The sequence below is a fragment of the Pantherophis guttatus genome, chromosome 4, assembly GCF_059756535.1.
Source record: "Pantherophis guttatus breed Tessera chromosome 4, ASM5975653v1, whole genome shotgun sequence".
NCBI classification, from domain to species: Eukaryota; Metazoa; Chordata; class Lepidosauria; order Squamata; family Colubridae; genus Pantherophis; species Pantherophis guttatus.
In genome coordinates this window covers 154,937,249-154,958,200 of record NC_142066.1, presented here as the reverse complement: position 1 = coordinate 154,958,200, position 20,952 = coordinate 154,937,249, and the positions used below count along the sequence as shown (strand labels likewise).

Here is a 20,952-nt window from a genome sequence, read left to right as displayed (position 1 = left end):
ACCCTTGGAGGTTGCAACTTGATTCCCTTCCTTGGAAGCCGGTTGGAAGACGGTGTTACTAACTAAACCCCTTCATAAGAAAAGGAGAATCTGAGTAGACTTCGTAGCAGCCGTTTCCTGATCTAGCCCGTCTTGCAAGGTGGCATCAGCCTGGGGGTTCTGAAACATCTACATAGTGGATGGTTCTCTCCCTTCTCCTTCTTTACTCGCTGTTAATGTAAGGGTTTTCAAAGTGGTTTTTTCCCACCCACACGTAACCTCATTATCCCTTTTCTTCTGTTATGAGAGGAAATGAGTAACTTCCACCGCTTTGAATAAGTTACCCACATATAAGGTTCAGGAAATGAAGCTTCTCAGCGATGCTGTTTCTCCCTTTCTCCTTCTCTGCCCTTTCTCCTCTTCTTCCTCTTCCCCCCTCCCCTCTTTCCCACCCTTCTCCTCCTCCTCCTCCTCCTCCTCCTCCTCCTCCTCTTCCTCTTCTTCTTTCTTCTTCTTCTCCTCCTCCCTCCTCCTCCTTTCTTCTTCCTCTTCCTCCTCCTCTTCTTCTTCTTCCTCCTCTTCCTCCTCTTTCCCACCTCCTCTTTCCCATCCTCCTCCTTCCTCTTCCTCTTCCTTTTCTTCTTCTTTCTCTCCTCCTTCTCTTCCCCTCCTTCTATCTTCATCTTCCTCTTCTTTTCTTCTTCCTCTCCTCTTTCTCCTCCTCCTCCTTCTCTTCCCCTCCTTCTCTCAATCTTCCTCCTTCCTCTTCCTCTTCTTTTCTTCTTCCTCTCCTCCTTCTCCTCCTCCTCCTTCTCTTCCCCTCCTTCTCTCTATCTTCCTCTTCTTCTTTTCTTCTTCTTCCTCTCCTCCTCCTCCTCCTCTTCCCGTCCTTCTCTCTATTCTCCTCCTTCCTCTTCCTCTTCTTTTCTTCTTCTTCCTCTCCTCCTTCTCTTCCCCTCCTTCACTCTATCCTCCTCCTTTCGTTCTTCTCCCTGTCCTTTTCCTCTTCTTTCACTTTCTTTCCTCCCTGCCTCTTTCTCCTCCTTTTCTTTTTCTTCTTCACACTCTCCTCCTTCTGCTTCTCTGCAGAACTTTATCTATGCACACACAAACCTATGTGTTTGTATGTGTGTGTGTGTCTGTCTGTCTCTCTCTCTCTCAAATCTATGTGTCTGTCTGTCTGTGTGTCTCTGTGTGGATCACACAATGTCAGACTGCCATCTCCAGAAACTGATTGTGAATTATTTCAGCTGCCCACTGCTTTCTCCTTACAAATTGCACCATCCCTGCGCTAACAGTGGAGAAAAACAAAGCTGCCAGTCAGCTATTCGGGATTTGATCTTTGCTTGAGACTGCAGAACGAAGCCTTTTTCACTGAATTCCCTCGAGTTCAGGCACACAATGTAGAAATGTTCCTAATTAAGTCAGCGCTGGGAATACAGTTGTTGACTTACGACGCCAATTGAGGCCAAATGTTTTTGTTGCTAGGTAAAACAGTTGTTAACTGAATTCTGCCCCATTTTATGACACTTTCTTGCCACCGTTGTTAAGTGAGTCACTGCAGCTGTTAATATGAGTCACAAGGTTGTTAAGTGAATCTGGCTTTGACTTTATTTTATTTTATTTATTCAATTTATATCCCGCCCTTCTCCAAGTGGACTCAGGGCGGTGCACAGCCAGAACTAAAACACATACCAATACAAAATTTAAATTTTTTAAAAAGAATTATATGACTTCGGCCCAAAATTTAAAACATTCAAACGAAAACCCATTGACAATTTAAAAAGCTAAAAAGCTATAAAGCTAAAACTTTGCCTGTCCAAAGAGGATTGTGTGATCCCCACTCCCACCCCCCACGGGACACTGCGACCGTCATAAATTTGAGTTAGTTTCATCTGAATTTTGATCATGCGACTGTGAAGATGCTGCCAAGGTCGTAAGTGCGGAAAACGGTCACTTTTTTCAACGGTGTTGTAACTTTGTACGGTCACTAAATGAACCGTCGTAAGTTAAGGACTACCTGTACAGAGGCTGGACAGGAGAAAGGAGCGACTGAAAGGCTGGGGAATTCTGGGAATTGAAGTCCGCACATTTTCAAGTGGTTAGGAACAGTGATGGATTTCTACCAGTGGTGAAATCCAAATTTTTTTACTACCGGTTCTGTGGGCGTGGCTTGGTGGGCGTGGCAGGGGAAGGATTCTGCAAAATCCCCATTCCCTCCCCACTCCTGGGGGAAGGTTATTGCAAAATCTCCATTCCCTCCCTACTCCTGGGGGAAGGATATTGCAAAATCCCCATTCCCTCCCCATTCCAGGGGAAGGATACTGCAAAATCCCCATTCCCTCCCCACTCCTGGGGGAAGGTTATTGCAAAATCTCCATTCCCAACCCACTCCAGGGGAAGGATACTATAAAATCCCCATTCCCATCCCACTCCAGGAGAAGGATACTGCAAAATCCCCATTCCCTCCCCACTCCTGGGGGAAGGTTATTGCAAAATCCCCATTCCCTCCCTACTCCTGGGGGAAGGATATTGCAAAATCCCCATTCCCTCCCCATTCCTGGGGGAAGGATACTGCAAAATCCCCATTCCCACCCCACTCCTGGGGCCAGACAGAGGTGGTATTTGCCGGTTCTCCGAATTGCTCAAAATTTCCGCTACCGGTTCTCCAGAACCTGTCAGAACCTTGATCTTGGTGTCCTTTTCTTTCATGCCGCAAAGCCCACATCGAGAGACATACTACATCTTGCAGCAACCAACAATGCTCCTGCACACCAGGAGGGTTCTGTGGCCCAGCTGTGCAGCTCTTCAAAGAGATGCTTCTTCCCTTTGAGGAAGGACTCTGCGGACTTTCAAAGAGCTTCAAAGAGCTTCAAAGATCAGCCTCCCTTCATTTTCACAAAAACACCGAGGGGTTCCCCCCCCACCCTCCCTCCCGGCCTGCTTTCGCCAACATTAACAGAAACATTAGTGTTTCTGGGCATATGCAGAAGGACCATCCAACCCCCTGAATCCGCCACCTGAACCCTCATCAAAATGGCTACAGGTCGTCCTCGAATTACGACCGCAAATGGAGCCCAAAATGTATGTTGCTAAGTGAGAAATCTGTTCAGTGAGTTTTGCTCCGTTTTACGAACTTTTCTTGCCACATCAGTAAGTAAGTGAATGACTGCAGAGGCTCAATTAGTAACACCGTTGTTAAGTGAGTCAGGTTTCCCCGTTGACTTTGCTCGTCAGAAGGTCACAAAAGGGGGATCACGTGACCCTAGGATGTTTACCGTCATAAATGTGAGCCAGATTGTCAAGCATCCAAATATAAATCCTTTGACCCATGGTCGTTAGGAGTGAAAGATGGTCATAAGTCTCTTTATTCAGTGCCGTTGTAACTTCAAACAGTCACTGAATTAAGTCAAGGACTCCCTGCATAGGATAACTTCTCTCTTGGTGGGCTTTAGGATAGCTGATAGGGAAGATACAGGTAGTCCTCGACTTACAACCATTCTTTTAGTGACCGTTCCAAGTTACGACAGCACTGAAAAAGTGAACCTAATTTTTCACACTTATGACCGTTGCAGCATCCCCGTGGTCATGTGATCAAAATTTAGACACTTGCAGCTGATTCGAATTTATGACATTTGCCGTGCCCCGGGGTTATATGATCCTCTTTTGTGACCTTCTGACAAGCAAGCAAGGCAGATTCTCCTAACAAGCATGTGACTCACTTAACAACGCAGCGATTCACTTAACAACGTGGCAAGAAAGGTCATAGAACAGGGCAAAAGTCACTTAACAACTGTCTCGTGTAGCAGAGGAAATGTTGGGCTCGATTGCGGTTGTAAAACAAGGACCACAGTTTCAAATTCCATGAAGTCTTAAGTACATTGGGCTGTGCACCTCGGGCAGTGATTACAGGTAGTCCTCGACTTACGACCACACAACTGAGTCCAAAATTTATGTTGTTAAGTGAGAAATTGGTTCAGTGAGTTTTGCCCCATTTATGACTTTTCTTGCCACGTTGTTAAGTGAATCACTGCAGTTGTTAAGTTAGTACCGGGGGGTTGTTAAGTGAATCAGGTTTCCCCATTGACTTATTTTAGTTTTTCTTAACTTTTATACTATATGTGTTTTAAGTTTGGCTGTCCACCGCCCTGAGTCCCCCTGGGGAGAAGGGCGGTATATAAGTTGAATTAATCATCATCATCATCATCATCGTTTGCCAGTTGTCAGGCATCTAAATGTAAATCCCCCTGATTCTGGGGATCCTGCAATGATCGTTAAGAGTGAAAAATGGTCATAAATCACTTTTTTTCAGTGCCGTTGTAACGTCAGTCATAAGGGAACTGTTGTAAGTCGAGGACTACCTCTATTGGCGTTGAATGAGTGGGAGGGGTCTTAAATTTGGGCCTCTCCAACTACAGCCTTACAGGTTGGCAATGCCAGCTGACTCACAACTTTCAAGTTGCGTTGGTCACAATGTATAATGTAGTCACAACTTTTCTGCCTCTTTGCTCCTTCCTAAATCCAAATTTATTATCCGTCGTCTTGGGAACACTGGACTAGAAGCAAAACATCCTTTTGGCATTGCAATTGTTAATTCTTTTTTAGCTGTTTCCTTTTTTTTTTTTATGGTGGATAGTTTTCATGTTGTTATTTTTTTTTAATACTTTAATGCTTTTATTTTGTAGGCCACCCAGAGTCATCGGATACGAGATGCGCAGAAAATAAATTTCATAAATAATTAACTAAATATAGATAGTCCTTGACTTACAACAGCTTGTTCGGTGAAGTTACAACGGCACTGAAAAATGTGACTTATGTCCGTTTTTCACACTTAACAACCGTTGCAGCATCCCCCTGGTCACGTGATAAAGATTTCGACGCTTAGCAAAACCGACTCACACTTATGACGGTCACAGTGTCCCAACCTTCCGACCAGCAAAATCAATGGGGAAGCCGGATTCATTTAACAACCTGGTTCCTAAGTTAACAACTGGGGTGATTCACTTGACAACTATGGCCAGAAACATTGTCAAACGGGGCAAAGCTCATGCAACAAACGCCTCGCTTAACGACCGAAATTTTGGGCTCGGCCATGGTCGTAAGTCGAGGACCACCTGGAAACAAAATACACAACTGATCCACGAAAATTGTGGAGTTCCTTTTTTTTTGGGAGTTTTAACACAAAAGAGGGCTTTTCCTAACAGCACATCCTATTCGTTCCCAATCTGGGGAGGTTCTCTATTTTTAAATCAGCTCGTAATATCAACTGTTTCCCACAGATGTTCTCGGCTTCAGAGTCGAGGTTGTGTATGTCTCAGGGTTTGGATTTTGTGTGTGTGCGCTAGATGCAGCCCCTGAATAGAGGCAATTACAGCACAATGGTTCGGGAGGGGCGGGTATGTGTGTTTGTGTGTCTGCCCTTTGGAGATGTGATGTTGGTGGCTTTGGAGGCAATTAATAAGGCCGTCACGAATGGGTGTGCAGAACACATGGCTTCCATGCAGAGGCTGTTATCTCTTAAAAGATATTTATTTGCTATTTTCTTTTGCTAAGAAGCATCCAAGCTAAGCAAACCGATGCAGTTTGAAATGCCAGAATCCTGATGATTAATCAGCTTTGGGAAGTGGGGTGGGGTGGGGTGGGGGTTTCTTTTTGTTTTCTTGCAACCTTTATCAAATCAAAAGCCTCTGCAAAGATCTCAGCATTTTACTGGTCCTGCATCGGGGGGGGGGGGTGCCCCCACAAAGCTTTTATCCGCAATTCTGAAGTGTCTGTCATGAAAAAGGCAGAAAAGAGCTTTGAGACAAGTTTCCCAAAGCTTAAAATTCCTTCTTCTTGGGGTTGTTTTTTTCTTTTCTTTTTTTTTGCCTCTGTTTCATCTATGCAGCAACTCTATAAGCCAAAGAGGCCAAAGAGAGAGATAATAAAATGTCTACTGCCCAATTTAATAGCCGAGCGGGGATTTGAACTTGGAGCTGATGCTGTCGCTGCCAAAGGAACAAAGCAAAACATTTTCTTAAATAGCCACTAGAAGGGGTGGAGGGGAGAAAAAACATTTGTTGTTCAAAAGGCAGAGTCGTAAACATACGAAGAGGCAAATTGAGACCAGTCTCCCTGATGCGACAATATGCCTACCATGCTAGGATATATAAATTTGCCATAAAACGCAGAGTTCAGCAACAAAGAACAGATCCTCCATATGCTGAAAATGGAATAGGAAACATAAAACAGAATTCGCGCCAATAGGCTTTGATGATTTCTCTGGGTCAGCGTTTGTGATGCATCCTCGCTTCGAGGAAGGAAGGAAGGAAACGAAGGAAGGAAGGAAGGAAGAAAAATAGAGGAAGAGAAGGAGGGAGGGAAGGGAGAGAAAGAGAGGAAGGAAAAAAGGAGGGGAGCAGCGGAAAGAAAGGAAGGAAGCAGAAGGAAGGAAAAGAAAGAGGAAGGAAGGAAAATAAATAGGACAAGAAAGGCAGAAAGTGAGGGAGGAAAGGGGGAGAAAGAGAAGAAATAAAAGGACAGGAGGGAAGGAGAGAAAGGAAGGAAGGAAGAAAAAGAAATAGGGGAAACCAGAAAGGCAGGAAGGAAAGAAGGAAGGAAGGAAAGAAGGAAAATAGAGGAAGGGAGGGAAGGGAGAGGAAGAGAAGAAGGAAAAAAGAGGGGAGCAGAGGAAAGGAAGGAAGCAGAAAGAAGGAAAAGAAATAGAGGAAGGAAGGAAGATAAATAGGATAAGGAAGGCAGAAAAGGAGGGAGGAAAGGGGGAGAAAGAGAGGAAGTAAAAGGACAGGAGGGAAGGAGAGAAAGAAAGGAAGGAAGCAAAAAAATAGGGGAAAGAGGGAAGGAAGGAAAGAAGGAAGGAAGGAAGGAAAGAAGGAAAATAGAGGAAAAGAGGGAGGGAGGAAAGAGAGGAAGGAAAAAAGGAGGGGAGCAGATGAAAGGAAGGAAGGAAGGAAGCAGAAGGAAGGAAAAGAAATGGTGGAAGGAAGGAAGGAAGGAAAAGAAACAGGACAAGAAAGGCAGAAATGGAGGGAGGAAAGGGGGAGAAAGAGAGGAAGTAAAAGGACAGGCGGGAAGGAGAGAAAGGAAGGAAGGAAACAGAAGGAAGGAAAAGAAATACAGGAAGGAAGGAAGGAGAGAAAGAAAGGAAGGAAGCAGAAGGAAGGAAAAGAAATAGACGAAGAAAGGAAGGGGAAAGAAGGAGAGAAGGTGGGAAGGAAGGAATCCATTTTGCCTGTAGGTTTTATTTTCACAGCCAAGATATTTTATTCTTTATACTCAGCACTTTTTCCCCACCCTATGATTGATGTTCTTCTGCAAAAGACTTCCCTTGGAAAGACGACATGTTTACTAACTTCTCCTTGGCTTCACCGCCCACCGAAGTCGCTAAAGGCAAAAGACGTTTTGGTCTCACCTGGCGCAGGTGCCAGGCTCGCCATCCATGCTCCTTACCGTACAGGCAGTCCTCAGCTTACAACCATTCGTTTAGTGGCCGTTCAAAGTTATAACGGCACTGGAAAAAGTGACTCATGACCATTTTTCACACTTACGAACCCTTGCAGAGTCCCGATGGCCGTGCGATCAAAATTCACGCACTTGGCAACCGACTCGTACTTATGACGGTCCAGGGTTCAAGTGATCCCCTACTGCGACCTTCTGACAAGCAAAGTCAATGGGGAAAGCCAGATTCGCTTAACAGCCGCGTGGCTAACTTAACACCTGCAGTGACTCACTTAACGACGGTGACAAGAAAGGTCCTAAAACGGGGCAAAACTTGCTTAGTTGATGTCTTGCTTAGCAACAGTGAATCTGACTTCTTCGTTGGCTTTGCTGGTTAGACGATCGCAAAACGGGATTCCATGACGCTGGGCCCCTGCAACCGTCATAAATACGAGTCAGTTGCCAAATTTTGACCACGCGCATGCCTCATTGGTTGTTATCTTCTTAGCAACGGTGACAAGAACGGTCGTAAAATGGAGCAAAACTCACATTGCTTAGCAATGGAAATTTGGGCTCCATTGTGGTCGTTAAGGCGAGGACCACCTGAATTGTGAACTACATTTCCCAGTAGCTCTGTGCCCACAATGGGGGGTGAGGAAAGTTTTATATTTGTATCCATCAGAAAGAGGAGAAAATCTAGAAGAAAACATGATTTTTTTTCCCAATAATGTTTTTTATGGCAATTACGCCAACTGGTTTTTTATTATTATTTTTTATTAATTTTATTTATATGCCACTCTTCTCCGGAGACTCAGGTTAATCTTAAATTCTCAAAAATTTTCACGCTTGGTAGCTGACTCATATTTACGACGGTTGCAGAATCCCAGCATCATGTGATTCCAACTTGTGACCTTCCCCAACTGGCTTCTGACAAGCAACATCAAGAGGGGGGGGGAGACAGATTCGCTTGGCGACATGAGGGTTCATTTAAGGACGGCTTATCAACCGTGGCAGAAAAATCTCATGAAATCAGGCCTGAATCACTTAACAACAGTCTGGATTAGTAACGAAAATTCTGCTGCCAATTGTGGTCATAAATCGAGGACCACCGGCAGCAGAAAGGCAATCACTAAGTTTTTGTAATTTGCAGATTGTCACTGATCCCCAGTGAAATACAGGAAGTCCTCGACTTACAACGGTCTGTTTAGTGTTGTCTGAAGTTGAATGGCACTGAAAAAAATGATTTATGACCGTTTTTCACACTTACGACCATTGCAGCGTGTATGTGACCAAAATTCAGACACTTGGCAACTGACTCGTATTTATGACGGTCGCAGTGTCCCGGAGTCATGTGATTCCCCCTTTGCAACCTTCTGACAAGCAAAATCAATAGGGAAGCCAGATTCACTTAGGGACCCTACGACTAACTTAAGAACTGCAGTGGTTCGCTTAACAACTGAGGCAAGAAAAGTTGCAAAACGGGGCAAAACTCACTTAGCAACTGTCTCGCTTGGCAACAGACATTTTGGGCTCAGTTTTGGTCGTAAGTCGAGGACTATCTGTAACAAAAACTCTTTTTGTCATTTCCAGTAGGAAAATCCAGACAAACCGCCTACAGAACAGATTTCTTTTGCCACTGTGCTGAAAATTGTGTTGATCTCACTTCACACTTTAGAAAAGACAGGTTGCCATAAATCCCAGATAACCCCTTGACCAGGGAGAAGCACTCTGTACATGCTGAGAAACATAGGTTCCCAATTCAGCCACGCTGGTGGATCAGAAATAAGCAAAAATATATATGTCTATGGAGATTCTCAGTCATGGTTGTCCCAAAAGTGCTTTTTCAAGAGGCAACTGGACTTTCTTTGTTTTTCCTTGAAGACGTTTCGCTCCTCCTCCAAGAAGCTTCTTCGGTTCTGACTGAATGGTGGGGAACGGAAGGATTTATATTCCTTGCAGGAAGCTGGTCATCTGAGTTCTTCTAGCAGAAATACACCTTAAGCAAACCACTTTAGAGGCTAACAGAAAGAAAACCTCGCAAATTAAAAAAAAACAAACATATTTTCCAACGGATGGTCAGCGTAGCAAACACGAGTTTCTTTTCTTCAGAAAATACTCCAATTATTTATGCTTAAGCAGGGTCGTGCTGTCGCAGAGCGGCAAGGAACATCAGAGGTCATCAAGACCAACCTTTCCACGTTGCAGGACTCGCTCCACAATTCTTGAAACTTGACTAACCAACCTTTATTGGAAAAACATCAGTAGAGGCCATTAAACCCCTTCAGGCTGCAATTATTCCCCCAAATGACAGCTCTCTCTTAATGCTTGACCTGTCTGACTCCAGACACTTATTTAATTTCACAAACTCATGCAATCTCTGTGTTTCCAGCTTAAATATATCTTTCTTTAAAAAAAAAAAAAAAACTGTTATTTTTAAAAATGCGGTCTCCTTCTTTCTTTCTTTCCGACAGGATTTTGTTCTGTTTTTCCACAGATGGCAGCAATTGCATACAGCTATATAGGAGGTTCTCGACTTACGACCATAACTGAGCCCCAAATTTCATTTTTCAGCTTCGCCCCATTTTACAACCTTTCCTGCTGCGGTTGTTAAGTGAATCGCCACAATTATTCAGTCAGCCACCCAGTTGTTAAGTGAACCTGGCTTCCCCAGAAGGTCGCAAAAGGGGATTGCATGACCCCGGGACACTGCAAACCGTCGTAAATATGAATCAGTTGTCAACCGTCTTGAGTTTTGATCACGTGACCACGGAAACACTGAAACGGTCATAAGTGGGGAAAACAGTCCTAAGTGCTTTTTTCAGTGTCCTCCATAATTTCAAACGGACATTAAATGAATGGTTGTTACTGGGATTAAATCAGATGTAATTCTCTTTATTTTAATAAACAATGGAAAATGATGGCAACAGGTTGTTTTATGTCCTTAGCAAATCCTGGCACAAAACAGATTTGAGTTGCAGCTGCAGGTCAGTGTCTTTAAGCAGATCTTTCTATTTGGCTGCTTATCGGCTGTGGATAATGGAAAAAGGAACCAGAAGCTGCTGGGAAAGGAAGATATGTCCATGTTCCCACCGGCAAAATTGCATCCCTGTACAGTCACCTCATCCATTGCACATCCATTGCACATGATGTTGGAGTTTTTTATTTTCTTCTATTTTATCTTTTGCTTTATTTTATACAGCTACAGGTAGTCCTGATCTTACGACCACAATGGAGCACAAAACGTCTGTTGCTAAGTGAGACAGTTGCCTGCATTCTGCAACCATTCTTGCCACGGTTGTTAAGTGAATCACCGCAGGTGTTAAGTTAGTAAGACGGTTGTTAAGCGAATCTGGCTTTCCCTGTTGACTTTGCTTTGCCAGAAGGTCGCAAAAGGGGATCGCGTGACCCCACCCCCCACCCCCACCCCTGGGACACTGCGACCGTCATAAATATGAGTCGGTGTCCAAGCGCCTGAATTTTGATCTGGTGACTGTCAGGATGCTGCAACGGTTGTAAGAGTGAAAATAGGTCATCAGTCACTTCTTTCAGTGCCGTTGTAACTTTGAATGGTCTCTAAATGAAAGGTTGTTAAGTTGAGGGTTGCCTGTGTTCTGTTCTGTTCTGTACAGTTCTGTACAGTTTTGTTTCGTTCTGTTCTGTAAGGTTCTGTTCTGTTCTGTACAGTTTTGTTTTGTTTTTTTTCTGTTCTGTAAGGTTCTGTTCTGTATGGTTTTGTTTTGTTCTGTTCTGTAAGGTTCTGTTCTGTTCTGTACAGTTTTGTTTTGTTCTGTTCTGTAAGGTTCCGTTCTGTTCTGTACAATTTTGTTTTGTTCTGTTCTGTTCCATACCGTTCTGTACTGTACCGTTCTGTTCTGTGCCGTATTCTGTGTTTTCCTATTCTATTCTATTCAGAAAAAAATAGGATAGCCACTTTTGTGTGAAAACACGCAGAGCACTGAGGGAAGATCCCAAAATGCAAATCAGACTTCTAAATGTTGATACAGCATTTAACAGCAATTACGAATCATTAAAATAAGTGTGAGCTAGCTGTGAAACTGGAGCAGAACAGTGAAGGGAAAGGGAAAACACACACACACACACACGTACTGATTGTGCAAAAGCACACTGCTGGGGCCTGTTATTCTGTAGGATTTTGGCAACCGTATATTGGTTTGTTTGGGGAGGCCGCTAAATCAGAGATCTTAGCTTGTCCTGGATAGCAAGAACACGCCGCATGAAACCGGAAGTTAAGTTTCATCCTGGTTACAGCAACCGTAACACCATTATGTGAGTTGGTGTCGAATCCCGATAGGCTTTTAATTCAAAGTGCTGGTGATTTTACTGAGATTAGATTTTCATTTTGTTAGATTTATCCGACCTTCATTGCTTTAGAAATAACTCCAGGCAGCGAGAACACACCTAAAATTTCTACCTCCTCCTATTTTCCCCACAATAACAAACAACCCTGCGAGGTGGATCGAGCTGAGAGAGAGAGAGAGAGGGACAGGCCCAAAGTCACCCAGCTGGCTTTCCTGGCTAAGGCGAGACTAGAACTCACCATCTTCTGGCGATTGGCCCCAAAATCACTTAGCCGAATTTTGTGCTTAAGGCAGAACTAGAACTCACTGTCACCCAGCCAGCTTTCATGCCTAAGGCAGGACTGGAACTCAAGTCACTTGGTTCCTAAGCCAGCACTTTAACGACTGTACCGAACTAACTATCTCAGGGGTTGCCCCAAAGAAGAGGAGGTCAAGCTATTCTCCAAAGCCCCTGAGGGCAGAAGAAGAAGCAATGGGTGGAAACTAATCAAGGAGAGAAGCAACCTGGAACTTAGGAGAAATTTCCTGAAAGTTAGAACAATTAATCAGTGGAACGACTTGCCACCAGAAGTTGTGAATGCTTCAACACTGGAAGTTTTTAAGAAGAGGTTGGATAACCATTTGTTGAAGTGGTGGAGGGTTTCCTGCCTGGGCAGGGGGTTGGACTAGAAGACCTCCAAGGTCCCTTCCAATTCTTCTATTCTATTCTGTTCTGTTCTGTTCTATAATTTATCACCTGTAAAAGCTGGCTGGGGAATTCTGGGAATTTGAAAGCTAGCTGCACCTTAAGAAGCATGCCATCTTGTCATGCTTCTTAAGGCTTCAGGGAGTCCTCGACTTGCAACAGTTTATTTAGTGACCGTTCAAAGTTAACAACGGCGTTGGAAAAACGTGACTTATGCCCGTTTTTCACAGTTACGACCTTTGCAGTCCTCCCCACGATTAGAATTCAGACACTTGGCCACTGGTTCATATTTATGACCGTGGGCTGCCTCCCAAGGTCACACGATCTCCTTTTTGCGACCGTCTGACAAGCAAAGTAAAAAAAAAGGGGAAGCCAGGTTCACTTAATAACCTGGTGACTAACTTATCAGCTGCAGCAGTAGCTCACTTAACAACTGTGGTGAGGAATGGAGCAAAATTCGCTGAGCAAATGTTTCCCTAACAACAGAAATTTTGGCCTCAATTGCCATATTACTTGAAGACTGTATCTGTATTTAAGAAAAGTGGCTATTTTAAAAAATGTTTTGTTTTGTTCTTTTTGGCAGCGCCAGTATCGGCTCCAGATTCAAATCCCTGTTCGGCTATTAAATTGGGCATTTTATTATCTCTCCATTTGGCCACTCTTATAGAGAGGGGCGTCTCTATTTTCAGTGCTGTTGTAACTTCGAATGGCCACTAAATGAACTGTTTAGGGGTATCTGTACACCGAGAGCTTCTTCCCCTCACCCTTTTTCCAGAGATGCCTTCTCAAAGGTTTAGCCTGCTTTAAAATTTTGGAAAAGAAAGAAAGGACCCAAAAAACAATTTAGATGGAAATAGCCATCTGAAATCGCGAAAGAATGAATTGTTCACACTTAAGAGTTCTGAGACAAAGAGAAAACTGTAAAAATGATATCAGCTTGGCTTTCTGGACTTTAAAACATAGAATCACAGTGTTGGAAGGGACCTTAAAGGTCCTCTAGTCCAACCCCATGCTCAAGGCAGATCTTATACAGGTAGTCCTCAACTTACAACAGCATTCCCATGGTCACGTGATCAAAATTTGGATGCTTGGCAACTGACTCATAGTTATGGCCGTTGCAGCGTCCCTGGGGTCACACGATCTCCGTTTTGCGACCTTCTGACAAGCCAAGTGAATGGGGGTTCACTTAACAACCCCGTGGCTGACTTGACAACTGCATTTAACAACTGTGGCAAGGAAGGATCGTCAGATGGGGCCAAACTCACTTTTTTTAAAAAAAAACCTGTCTCGTTTAGCCACGGGAATTTTGAGCTCGATTTTTGGTTGTAAGTCCAGGATTAACTGCAGTCAAGAGCTTTTTGTAGATCTCCGTGTACACAACGAACCAGGGGAACGTTTTAATTTCAATGCTCAATCTTTTTTCTTTTTTAATTTTTTTTATTACACTTGGGTCTGTGAGTGCAGGTTTAAAAAGAAAGACAGCATACGCAATAAGTAATTAAATGAAAAGAATAAGTGTGTGTTACCCTTAAAAGGAGGTGTTTTTCCATATTTTATCATGGAAGCTTGTTTGTACCCAGTGGTGGGTTTCAAATTTTTTTACTACCGATTCTGTGGGCGTGGCTTGGTGGGCGTGGCAGGGGAAGGTTACTGCAAAATCTCCATTCCCACCCCACTCCAGGGGAAGGTTACTGCAAAATCCCCATTTCCTCCCGATCAGCTGGGATTTGGGAGGCAGAGAATAGATGTCGGTGGGGGCCAGCCAGAATTTTTACTACCGGTTCTCCAAACGACTCAAAATTTCTGCTACCGGTTCGCCAGAACCTGCTGAAACCCCATTTCTGGTTTGTACCCTTGCACTTGTAACACACATATGTCCAGTTCAAGAATCTGGAGGGCAATCTACAAGCAAGGAGGCACAGGTTTTTCTACTCTAGTTTTAGCCTACCTCGCAGGGGTGTTATTCTGGGGGAGAAACAGGAGCAGCAATTGCACTATACAGGTATTCCTCGTTTTACAACCATTCGTTTAGTGACGGTGACAAGTTACAAGGCCGTTTTTCACTCTGCACGGAGCAGCAGCCGACTCACGGTCACACGAGCAAAATTTGGACGCTTGGCAACTGATTCACATTTATGACGGTTGCAGCGTGCCGTGGTCACGGGATCCCCTTTTGTGACCTTCTGACGAGCAAAATCAGTGGAGAAGCCGGATTCACTCAACGACCCTGTGACTAACTTAATAACGGCAGTGATTCATGTACCGACTGACCAGAACGGGTCGTAAAATGGAGCGAAACTCAATTAACCATTAGGAAAGGAAATTCGGGCTTTAACTGCGGTCGTAAATTGAGGATTATCTGTATGTGCCACTTTGAAGGAAAAGTAGGATCGAAAAGAAGAAAAGAAATTCATTTTAAATCCCTCCCTCCTTACGACGCAAGTCAAAATTTAATTTCCCTCTTTTTTTGTAAAAACCATATTGCCAGCAAACACCTAAACTGTTTCTTTCATTTTTATTTCTAAAAATTATTGCATAGGTAATCCTCAACTAGTGACCGTTTAGTGACCGTTTGAAGTTTTTCATTCCTACGACTGTTATAGCATCCCTATGGGCACCTAATCAAAATTCAGGCAGTTGGAAACTGACTCGTACTTATGATGGTTGCAGTGTCCCGAGGTCACATGATCCCTTTTTGAGACCTTCTGACAAGCAAAGTCAATGGGGGAAGCCAGTCTCACTTAACAACTATGTTACTAACAAACTGCAGTGACTCACTTAACGACAGTGGGAAGAAAAGTCGGGGGAAAGTTCATTTAACACCTGTCTTGCTTAGCAACTGAAATTTTGGACTCAGTTGCGGCTCTAAGTCGAGGACTACCCATATAGGCATCTACAGTTAGTCCTCGATTTACGACTGGTTGCTTAATGATGGATCTTTCCAGTTTATGACAGATGCAGCATTCCGGGGGGGGGGTGTCGCATGGTTCCCCTTTTGCAAACTTCTAACAAGCAAAGTCAATGGAGGAAGCCAGATTCACTTAACAACGGTGTTACTAATGTAACAACTGCAGTGATTCACTTAACAACGATGGCAAGAAAGATTGTAAAATGGGGCCAAACTCACTTAACAATGGAAATGTTGGGCTCCATTGTGGTCATAAGTCGAGGACTACCTGTATTACAGCCACCCTCTCCTGGTCCAGAGACTGAAAGACTCAAATCCTTCTTTTGCACTGTGCATTTTTAGCAGCCACACGAGAGGAACCTCTATTTTCCCTGCCAAACACCATGAATAAGTCCAGCTGCTCACAGAAAACAGAAGAAAGTGGGGGGAAAATACTCCCTTTTTGACTGAATCGATTAAAAGAGGGAGATAAAAGTGTAAAATGGCCTCTTGATGTTCAGGACGACGTTGAAAAATCACTTTATTCCAACTCTTGGAATAAAGTGATTTTTCAACGTCGTCCTGAACATCAAGAAATAAAATTTCTGGTTTATCCCGGTGTCCCTTGTATGTTTAATTTTAAATTTTATTTCTTGGCATTCCAGGGGTTCAGCTATCTATGGAAAAGTGTTTGATTTTGTTTTTCCCATTAGGATCGATTTCGTTAGCCATATACAGATAGTCCTCAACTTACAACCACAGTTGAGCCCAACATTTCCGTCGCTAAGCGAGACATTTGTTAAAGTGAGTTTTGATCTGTTTTACCACCTTTCTTGCCACGGCTGTTAAGCGAATCAGTGCAGTTGTTAAGTGAGTAACACGGTTGTTAAGCGAATCTGGCTTCCCTGTTGACTTTGCTTGTCATAAGGTCACAAAAGCGGGGGGAGGTCATGTGACCCCGGGACCCTGCAACGGTCATAAATACGAGTCGGTTGACAAGCTGACTCTGAATTTTGATGACGAAACCATGGGAGTAGTGTAACGGTTGCAAATATGAAATCATTTCACATCAGTCACTTTTCAAAAGTCATTTTTTTCAGTGCGGTCACTAAAGGAATTGTCTTAAGTCGAGGACTACCTGTGTTTGTTATCATATGGATGCATTCTCATTGTTTTCTTTTTCGTTTTATTGTTCATTTATTTTATTTCTGCTTTGTAAACCCTCTTTTCATTGCTTCCTCCTTATTGCTGGTGATTGTTTCGCTTTTTAAATATATTCACGTATTCCTTTTGTTATAGGTTCTTCTCTAGAGTTTGTACTTTAAACTTTCTGTATATTGTATCTTTTTAAGCTTTTAACATTACTAACTGGTTGCATTCCACCGTTGCTGTCTATCACTGCAATTAAAATTCAATTTTATTTGTGTGGTTTGTCACCTTGAGTCCTCCTTAAATCTAAAGGAACAAACATGTGCATACAGAAAACGCTAAACCAGGTTAATTCAAGATGATGGTTCCATCTGTTTCACATCCTGTGTCCAAACAGTATATAAACCATTATTAAGCTTTAATGCATAATTCACACAACCTGACAAGGTTTATTAATCAGGTTAGGTAATTGCTTGCAAAATAATCTTTGCTAACAGCCTGAGCTCCTGTCAACATATTTTGTTTTTGGCCAGCAATGACAAGACACTGGTTTATATCTCAGTGCCTCCTGCAAACTGAGAAAGCAGGTTAATTCAGCAACCGGGAGACGGGAAGTATTGTGTGAACGCGGCCAATGAGACACAGAAGGTGACCGGACTCTACCAGTTTTAATCTAGCAGAGAATCCCTTCTATTCATTTAACCCAGTCTGGAACCACAAACCTCCTTCACACAACCACTCACATACACACCCCGAGTTGCGAGTCTGCCGGTCTCGGCTGAATGGTTTTGTGGATCAGGGTATCTGCGGAGAATCAGTGTGAAGAGGGGGCTCACAGAAGGGTGGGTGCGGGGGACTATTCGCCAGCTATGTTGAGCCGAAAGGGGACGTGAGATACATACCAACACTCAACGGGTCCTGCAAATCCAGTTGGGCTGCCCCCCCCCTTTCCCTCCCTCTTTCCACCCATTTCTCCTCTTGTGTATTCACCCCAATGCATGCATGATGAAATGATAGAGAGATAGATAGAAAGAAGTAGACAGAGCTAGAGAGAGAGAGAGGCTGAAAGAGATGATGGATAGACAGAAGAGAGAAAGGGGGTAGAGGATAGAAAAATGGATGGATGGATAGATAGAAGAGAGAAAGGGGCAGAGGATAGAAAAATGGATGGATGGATAGATAGAAGAGCGAGGTAGAGGATAGACAGATGATTGATTAATACATAGATAGAGATAGATAGATAGATAGATAGATAGATAGATAGATAGATAGATAGAGATAGATAGATAGATAGATAGATAGATAGATAGATAGATAGATGAATGAGAGAGAGAATTATATAGATGGGAGAGAATGATGAAGGTAAGAGAAAGGAGAAAGAGAGAATGGATAGAGAGAAGAGAAGGGAGGAGAGAGAGAATGGAGAGAAGAAAATGGATAGATAGAAGAGAGAGAGAAAGAGGTAGACGGATAGACAGAGGTCAGAGAGATGGAGAGAGAGAAGGGGGAAAGCGAGAGAATGATGGAGGGAGAGAATGATGGAGGGAGAGAGAAAGAGAAGGAGAGAGAGGGATCTCAGACGTTTTCTTCGCGCTGCGGGAAGGTGAATCTTGCGCCTCTCCCGCGGGCGGGCAATCCCCGCGGAAGAATTCCACGCCACGGAAGAAACCCCCGCCGGCTTCACGCCAAAGTCCCGCTGCACCACCGCCGGGCGACCTGCGACCACCCCCCTCCCACGTCTCTTTTTCAGCTACCCCCTTTTGTTCCCTATACAAATTGTGTCACACCCCGTTTTCTTCGGATCGCCTCCACCCGAGTCCAGGGCTCCCCTGCACTTAAGCGTGCAGAAGCGAACGGATGAAGGGGGCGGGGGGGCGGCGGGGAGAGGGGGCATTTAAAGATGGGGAGGGGGCCTTACCATTGCAGCCCCGAAGATCTTCCTGGCCACGCCACGCGCGATCTGGCCGACGGCTTCAACCTTCAGGAAGGTGAAATCGGTGGGGGGCAAAGTCGATCCGCTAAGGCGGTGTAGAGGATGGGGGGGGGGAGTGTCTGTTTTCCGAAAAGAAAGAAGAAAGAAAAAAAAAAACCACCCGAAAAATCTTCTTTTTTTTTTCTTCTTGTAGGCTTGCGCTAAAGACCCGATCGAGGCAGGAGCGAAAGGAGGGAGAAAAGGAGAAAATAAAAAAAATAAAAATAAAAAAACGGGGGTTTTGGGTGCAGAAGTCCACGAGAGGGAAAAGCTATTTTTCTTTTCGCTTGAAACACGAAAAAAAAAAAAATAATAATAATAGAAAAACCGAAGGGTCAGCCGCTCTTCTGTCCTCAATGCTGCCTAGCGCCTTGAAAGGTGGGCTACGGAGCTGTCCCAAGCCCCTAGCCAATTTTCTCCCGGCCGGGAAGGCATCACAGAAGGATGTGGTGGGAAGAAAAGAGAGCCCGGGGGTTTTAAAAAAATCTTTTAAACAGGGGGAAAAAAAAATATTATAATGGGGAGGATGCTACTGCCAGGCAGGGCTGGCTTCGTCCTTTGGAAAAAGCTCTAATCCGGATGCAGAAGAAGAAAGGAGAAAAGATCCGCATCCGAAACAGAGTCGTGAGAACCTGGCTAAGCCACCGGAGCGAGTGTGATCCCAATCCGGCGCGTCCTGCAGAAAAATTCCCCAGGTTTTCCCTTCTCCCTCCCTCCTCCTGAGAGGCGGGGGGAGGGGGCGAGAGGGAGGGGCAGGAGCTGGGCGGAGTCCGCGGCCAATCACTTAGTGGGGCCGGCGCGCCATAGCCAATGGGGAGAGGCGAGAGGCGTGGCCTCCTCCGAGAGCTTCTTTCAACCGAACCCTTCGGTGGTTCTCCGGAGGCGGAGCCGCGCAAGAGAAGACGGGACGTTGAGGACTAGCCGCGTGGGGAGTATAGCTGAGGAAGGAAGGCAGAAAAGCGAGGAGCAAATCAAACGGGAGAGTCCCTAAAAGAACCAGGCACCTTGTTTTGAACAAGAACTTGATCCTGAGTTCAAGTTCTGCCTTAAACCATGAAAGGCAGGTTGGATGCTTTTGGGTCTTTGACTCTTTTTTTTTCAGACCAGCCCACCACACAAGGTTGTTGTGATGGTAAAAAAGTAGGAGAAGAAAGGTGTGTTGGATATGTTTGTAAAAATAAAAATAAAGGTGATAGCAAACATATCCAACACACCTTGTTGGGGGGGTCCCAACACACATTTGGGGTCCAAATACAATAAATAATCCTGGTTTCCCATCTTTGGCATCCACAGCCTCCCTGTGGGTTTTCATAAGCAAAGGGGGTGCAGGGCAATGGTGGGGGTAAATTGTTGCAGATAGACTTCCCCTGGAGCTGGAGGCTTTAAGCTGTGTTTCTCAACCTTGAAGATGTGTATGGATGGACATCAACCCTCGGAATTCCCCAGCCAGCTCTTCCAAGTTCCCCAAGTTGATAAAGACTGTTTTAGATTTAACGGCAACTCTGTTCTTCATAGACTGCTCCTGGCATTGGAGGTTCTCGTCTTACTCTCTTCTTAATTACCCAAGGCTGTTGATAATTTGGTTGCTATTTAGCCTTTAGTGTTTGCTTCTACTGAGTATAAAAAGTATAAATGGCTGGGGAATTCTGGGAGTTGAAGTCCTCACCTCTCAAAGTTGGACAACCTTTGAACAATCTTGCTCTTGAAAAAAACCAACACTTCAACAGTTGCATGCAAATACGTTCAGACACACAAACAAACAAGCCCACTCTTAAAAGCATTGTTATTTCAAGATCTGTTTTCATACAAATGCCTAATCATCGAAATGAAAGAAAACCATCTAAAATTAGTATTTTGTGACTTGGGAAAGGATGCTTTGACTGATATTGGATTTATTTATACATGCTTTCATAGGAGGCCTCATGTTTCTAGACGCAGAGTTTATGTTTTGGTTTTTTAAAGTCCAAATTCATAGCCTTTTATGACAGGAGACAAGACCTGTCTGCCAAGGATGAAAAGATGTGGCTTGGTGCGAGGATGAATATTTTATTTATTTTATTTATTTATTTATATGTTCAGTTTAAAATTTTAACAAAATTAAATTTCATTAAATGCATTTAATTATTAATGAAATTCATTTGTTAAATTAAAATTGTTATTTGTAAAATTAAATTTTGAATATGAGAATATTCAAATATAGGGCCTGTTGGCTCAGCAGACTGATAGCATTGTGATTAACACCAGCTGTCCGCAATTACTGTAAATTCGAATCTCACCAGGCTCAAGATTGATTCAGCCTTCCATTCTTTCTAAGGTAGGTAAAATGAGGACCCAGATTGGGGGGGGCAATAAACTGACTTTGTATAAATATATACAAAAGAATGAAGGCTATTGCTTAACGCATTGTAAGCCGCCCTGAGTCTCCGGAGAAGGGCGGCATATAAATCAAATTTAAAAAAAAAATATTGGGCATATAAACATGGTACAGGAAGTCCTCCACTTACAACTATTCGTTTAGTGACCG

The 20,952-nt window shown here is 43.8% G+C and overlaps 1 protein-coding gene across 12 annotated transcripts in view; it reads right to left on the bottom strand.

Moving 5' to 3' along the window:
• ADCYAP1R1 (ADCYAP receptor type I) overlaps window positions 1-19,085 on the bottom strand; it is a 108,307-nt gene extending 89,222 nt beyond the window's left edge. For 8 of the 12 annotated variants that reach the window (XM_087893123.1, XM_060683159.2, XM_060683168.2 and 5 more), the window contains exon 1: window positions 18,375-19,085. The gene's annotated coding sequence lies outside the window, so the exon portion shown is untranslated. The remainder of the gene's footprint in view (window positions 1-18,374) is intronic. The other 4 variants (XM_060683163.2, XM_060683182.2, XM_087893124.1 and 1 more) reach the window with 1 other exon arrangement.
• Between the last annotated feature and the right edge of the window lie 1,867 nt (window positions 19,086-20,952).